Here is a 6125-nt window from a genome sequence, read left to right as displayed (position 1 = left end):
AGCAGGCTGGAACAGGAAGAGGGAGCTCTTCCGCTGTGCCCTGTGGAAACCCAAAGACAAGGACACTCCTTCGTTTTGTCCTCTACTTCCCCTAGTCTTTGCTCTCCCAGCCCCAGATCCCTTCACCTTCTTTTGTTGCTGCTTCCATCACTCCTTCCCCAAACGAGAGCACATTGCTTCTGACCTCGCAGTGCTGGAATCCAGTGATTTGCACTTCTGAGCCTTCCTTATCGCACCTTCCCAGGGCTATGCTTGCTCTACGGTCCTGCTCTCGAGAAGCAAGGAAAACAAACACAGAGTTAACCTGGTGGGGGGGGGCACCCAACTCCAAATAAACACAAAGCTGGGGAGCAGGATTTACTGCAGGGAACACTGCAAACCTTTGGTTTTGGCTTCCTTATGCATCCAACTTTTGACTCTCAGCTCTGTCTGCGCAAGATTAGCATTATTGGTACAACCCACTTAGGAAATCTCTGAAAGCGATTCAGCCACTGCAGTATGATGAAGGAAGATGTCTTGTTTTAAGAACACAGACATTACAAGAAAGGGGAGAAAAAAATAAAAGGGTCCCTTACTGTTCTGACATATCAAAAGGAGACTAATGAACCACCAGTTCATAGAACGACCCTGCTCTTCATTTCACAGCCAGGCTGGCCTTTTGTGTTAAGGACACTGAATAACAAGAGCAAGAACAAACAGAAAGAACCCTTTCCCCCTGCCCAAAGTAAATTTTGAAATGAAATCATTTAAAAACTACACCCTTCTGCCCTACTTTAAGGTCCACATAAGAACAGATGAAAAGTTTTGTTCTACTGGCAAAACTGAATCAAGGCTTTTGATCCTCAAAGATCTCTTAATCGCTTTGCACATCAATTCTTTTCATTATTTCAAACACACTTGAAGACAGCTACTTTTTTCTCTCTCTTTTTTTAAAAACTACTTTTCTGTGTTTGGGCCATTTCCCAGCTAACTCTGGCACTATGGCAGACAGCTGTTTGCTCCTTGCTAACTTACAACATGCATACACATAGATCTGCATTAGTAAAGTCTAAAAAAGCATGATCCTTGCCACCAATTGTGCTAGCTCACAGTATCCACCTCTTTGCCCTTCTGGTGCTTAGGAGAAGTTCCAAAGAAGATTATATGCTTCTGGTTAAAAAAAGAAAGTAGTCGTTGTTGGGATGATTGTTGGGGTTTTTTTTTAAAGCTTGACTCAGAATTGGAATCTCTGTCTCATCAAACTGAGCCTCAATCAAGGTTTCTCATAAATTTCATGTCTTTACAATTCCAGCAAGTCAAATCCAGCACCAAATCACCAATCCTTAAACAAAACAGGGATAGAATTTGCAGTTACCCGAATGGCCACCTTACCATCCCTGCGAGATGAGTGTTTAACTGGACTCAGAGTTTTAGAACAAGTATGTTCAGTGTCCTATGTTTTTTTATTAGTCTTGCTCCTTCTTTTTCGCTCACTGACCAACTGAGAGGACAGAGACATTTTTCAAACCAAGACCATTCTTTGTCTGCACAAAACCTTGCAACAGGCAGGTTCCCCAAAATTACAATACAAATTATAGACAGGAGAGGTGGAGTCGGAGCGAGCCAGCTCACAAGGCATCAAGGGGGATGGAGAACATCAAAAACAAGCTCCACCTGGAAAGCTGCATGAGGCAGCAGAGCAAGTTTAATGCGTTCAGAGCCTGAGGCACTGTTTAGCAAGTGGGTGGATGCTTTTTGAGCCAGCTCCATCTACCCGAATGGTGTCAAAGCCATTGTAAACCGCCTTGTTAAATTCTGGTCACAAAGCAATCCAGAGCTGAGGAAGGCCAGCAACAGAAGGCTTCTGGCTACACCAACACAGAACAGGCGTATACCTTGTTATGCTACAAGATGCGGGTAATAACTCTTAATGCTCTGCAGACAACTGTTCTCATTCAGTCCAGTCAACACAACCAACCTAAGACCCTCTGGCAGTTTGAGAGGACGCTCCATGAGTTTTCCATGTGATCTGGGCAAGCTGTTGGTCAGACTCCTCCATGTTTCCTTGTCATTAACAAGAAAAAGGACAGTCTTTCTGGTAGGCACCAAAACACAGGACTTGAACATGTGCCCCCTCCATGTAGCTGTCAAACAGTCCAGCCCCTCTGAGCCTCTTTTCTTTCTCCTGCATTTATTCCCTAAAGGCAGGGGAAGTCTCTGTCTGTAAATAAATATAGTACCTAGCACCACACTGCTTGTACTGATATTCAGGGTTTCAGATTCAGCCACAGTAAAACAACATTTTGACCCTGGTCATTTATTCCGCTGTACCAGATGAGTCAGATGAAACACAGCTGAGACCACGCCAGTCATCACTGCCCCACAAACCACTTCATCGCCTTCGAACAGGGATGAAAAGAACCAGATCCCCATCTGACAACTGTCCTCCCTGCAGGCTTGTGGGTACCTCGCAAGCAAAGAGCAGTCCCCACCACTGAGCCCACACAGACCTCACAGAGACTGAACACGTCCACACAGCAAGAGAAAGCAGACCTGGGAAGACGAGCTTTCTCCTCATCAATTTTTTAGGAGCAAACCACTGCCCAACATAACAAGCATGTTTTCCAGGGCTCACCAGAGCACAAAGCTTGACAAGAGGAGACTAAAAGGAAACCAGGGATTCTAGCCACCTCCTAACTAGCTTTCCAGAACAGGAATGCCAGACACGGGTTGGCAGTGTGTGGAGAGAGCACTGCTCCTAAGAGCCTCCCTGAGGACGTACCTTCCTCACCTACACAACAAAGGGGTTACGCATTGTAGGTGGCTGGCATTTTGCAACACCTTCCTGCCACAGCTGAGTTCTGTTCTTCACATGGATTTCTATATATTGTACCTACTACTGTCTTGCTGCTTGCAGAGCAGTTACCAGCTCTGCTCTTCCCAGTGCAAGCTGTAACATTAAACCTTATTTTACTTGGCAGCTAGAGCTCACTTCTCAAGCAGCTGTGAGAAAAAGACCCCTTTACTGATGCAAATAAACATGGTTTTATTTTTAATTTCTAAATTAAAACAAACAACTTGTGCTCCAGGCTGTGCAGGCCACATCCATCTCAATAAAACCCCACACAGAGCAAAGTAGACCTTCTGGCCTCTCTGATGCTCTATGAGATGCCTGGTTTTACCCTTAGTATTGCACACTGATAAGGACAGAAAACTGCAGAAGCGTCTCTGACTCCTTTTTCCATACCACCCATGAAATATGAGGCCAGCTGTGCAGACTACTGTTTCCACTGAAATAAAAGTTTAGCTGGAGCTGAGAATTAAACCCAGAACAGGTTTAGCCTACACATGACAAACTATGGAATAGATCTGGCTAGTTTTTGTCCATGATCTTATCCCTCATGGTGAGAGCAGGCTTGTAAAGACCACATCTGGGAGCTAACTCACAGCAACAGCAGTATCCCCAGCAATAGGGGTCTGAATGCAGGTCTGAATGCCCAGGGAATTTTTATCCCAGCAGTCCTAATTGCCAATGGCAGACATCTTATTTCTAACAAACTTGAACCATTGAAGCCTAGCACTAAAATGCAAGTTTGTGATGACCTCTCCTAGCGTGGTTTATTGGGAACACACAAGCAAGGACAGACAGAATGATGAAGTGTCTGCAACCCTGGCATCACGGAGTTGCCACTCCATACACAGCTACAGCAATAGGAGCAGCAGCAGCAGATGGAGCAGGATTGTTCAAATGGCAGAGCTGGTCCTTCCTTCTGAGACATACGGCTCTAGCAACGGATGAAAACAACCAGTGAGGAGATTCGAGGAGAGCAGTCCCGGAACACATGTGAGGAACAAATGCAAGGCTGAGCAGTGGCTCTGTATCTTTTGTTGTTCCTGGCATTGCATTGAAGTTGGATATACAGGTTCTGTTTCTAGTAGAACCAAGGTTAAATGAAACACCTGATGAGTGAGTATTTCAAACTACATCTTCAAGATAAGAGGAGATAGCCAAAAGCCTGCGTCCTGCAGTCTATAGCACATTACAGGTCTCTGCCATGAAGTAAACCCCAAAAGGGGAAGATGTACCACGTATGCACAGAGCTGCCAACCTAAATGTGCCCACACATGCAGCTGTACTACAGAAAGATTGCAAGAGCAGAGCTTTTTGAGTTAGAAAGGCATGCAGGCAGGCAAGGAATGAACTTTAAATTTGTGCTAAGTTCCCTTAGCATAAACTCTATATACACACACTATTTATCTATAAACCGTAAAGGCACAAGGGCTCTGTCTGGAGCACTTGGCTCAATTCATGTCCCTCCCATAGGCTTTCTGTTAAGGTTTAGGAAACCTACTGCTTATGTCTTCCTTTGGGTTGGGTTGTTCCATTTCTGAAACAAAAATGTTAATTCTTCACCTGTTTCCTGTTAGGATCCACTTGCAACAGCTTCTGTAACAATGGAGCAGTTGAGACCACTAATTTCTCTGTAAGCTAAGTATTGCTACTACCGCCACTGGTGAGGGGTTGCCCTTCTGCAATTGCTCCTTGATACTGTATTGGATTCCTGTGACTGGGCAACAGAAGAGAAAAATCACATTGCAAATTCACAAGCTCAGGATATTGTTGAATTCTGCAGCTGATCAGTGCAACTGGATGGATCGGAAAGCTTTGCTGTGGAGTTTGGTGATATGAGGCCAGAGTTTTCATTAGTCCCTCCTGCATATGCTTTAACATAGCAGAAGAAGATTGTTTCCAGTACCTCTGCCCACCAGCTTTTCCCAATTCAGCCCATTGCTTGTGGGAGATCTGTGCGAGAAGCCAATCTCCTATTCTAATGCAACTCAAAGCCAACTCTTTCAGTGGACTAAATACAGTCAAAGCAAAACCCATATCTGCTTTCCCAAGGTCCTTTCTCTCAAACAAATAAACAACCAAAAAAAAAGGTTTGTTTTTATAGAGCTTGGGTTAAAAAGCCACTCTTGGAAATGTACTGAGTGGAGCAATCCTCCAGCACCACCCAAAACTAGCCAGCAAATGAAAGCTCGCCAAGGCTGTTAATTTGGCGGCTGGGGGAGAATGAAACCTATTGCTACCATCTGCACAAAGGAAACGGAGGCAAAGCAAAACCCTGCTGTGTGAGCAGAAAGAAAGGTTCAGCATAGCAGAGACAACACAAACCATATGAGACACTTGTTAAACCCCCTTCCTGCTTTTTTCTCCACCACTAAATGGTGCAGGACTATGATCAATCTATTCAATAGAAGCTTCAAACAAGACCCTCAGGACCGTCAGTAGTGCAGGTCTCTGTTTTCTTACAGATTCTGGCACATTAAGGCACTGCTCCCTGGTAAATCTTAAAGACAACATGAATAGTTTGCATACACTGAGCCCCACAGATGGTTTGGATCTAAGAGACCTTGTGCAGACTGCAGTGGTCATGAAACCCATCCTCACAGCTAGAATTTGGGATGCACCACATTTTTGCCGTTGTTTGTTCTGCTCAGTTTGTGAACCAGAATAAACAAATGAGCTTTGGGAAAAAAAAAAAAAAAAGGCAGTTTGGAAAGAGCTTGACCTACTGTGAGCCCTCTATTCAGCTAATTGTACCCCAAAGGCAACCGTGGCTATAGTGTGTGCTGTTTCACAGGTGAAGAAAACAGCTCTCAGAGTAATCCTTGGGCTCTGGAGGGGGTTAATCTGCAATCAGCTCTATCTGTGGAGCTGGCCCCTACAGCTGCACCAATGTCTCCGGCTGGAAAGCTGGCAAGAATACCTTGGTAGTGCACCAGGAGGCTCTGGGAATTTCATTACATTTTCCACTCACCCAGCGTGTCTCCGGAAGGCCATCTACGGAAGAGAACAGAACTAGCATGTTGCCGCCCAACCCTCTGGAGTTTCTGCTTTCACACCCACTGCCAAAGCACAAACACCCTCACCCTAGGCCAGATTCTGATCATCTTCATACCAGCAAGAAAACCCAAATCCAGTAATATCAGCTTCAGACTCCTGCTGCAGTATCTCCTGACCAGCAATTCGGAGGGGGGATGCCCTTCCTCTCACCTCCAGCAGTATTGAGCACTGATTCTATCTTGCCTCAAACTGAAGTTGTGAGAAAAACACACCCCCCATGCTGTCCATGGAGCAGTAG

At 45.2% G+C, this 6125-nt stretch overlaps 1 long non-coding RNA gene across 1 annotated transcript; it reads right to left on the bottom strand.

The window, feature by feature from the left end:
* Positions 1 to 2832: 2832 nt before the first annotated feature.
* On the bottom strand, positions 2833 to 6125 carry LOC134176083 (uncharacterized). Its single transcript, XR_009969244.1, has 3 exons — positions 5751 to 6125; positions 4394 to 4547; positions 2833 to 3764 (listed from the first exon to the last, which is right to left on the bottom strand). It is a non-coding gene; the product is annotated as an uncharacterized LOC134176083 (long non-coding RNA).

The sequence above is a fragment of the Pezoporus occidentalis genome, unplaced genomic scaffold (genome assembly GCF_034315485.1).
Source record: "Pezoporus occidentalis ecotype Australia unplaced genomic scaffold, CSIRO_AGI_Poc_V1 ctg72, whole genome shotgun sequence".
NCBI lineage: Eukaryota > Metazoa > Chordata > Aves > Psittaciformes > Psittacidae > Pezoporus > Pezoporus occidentalis.
The sequence above is the reverse complement of the archived record's forward strand: the minus strand, read 5'-3'. Positions and strand labels throughout refer to the sequence as shown.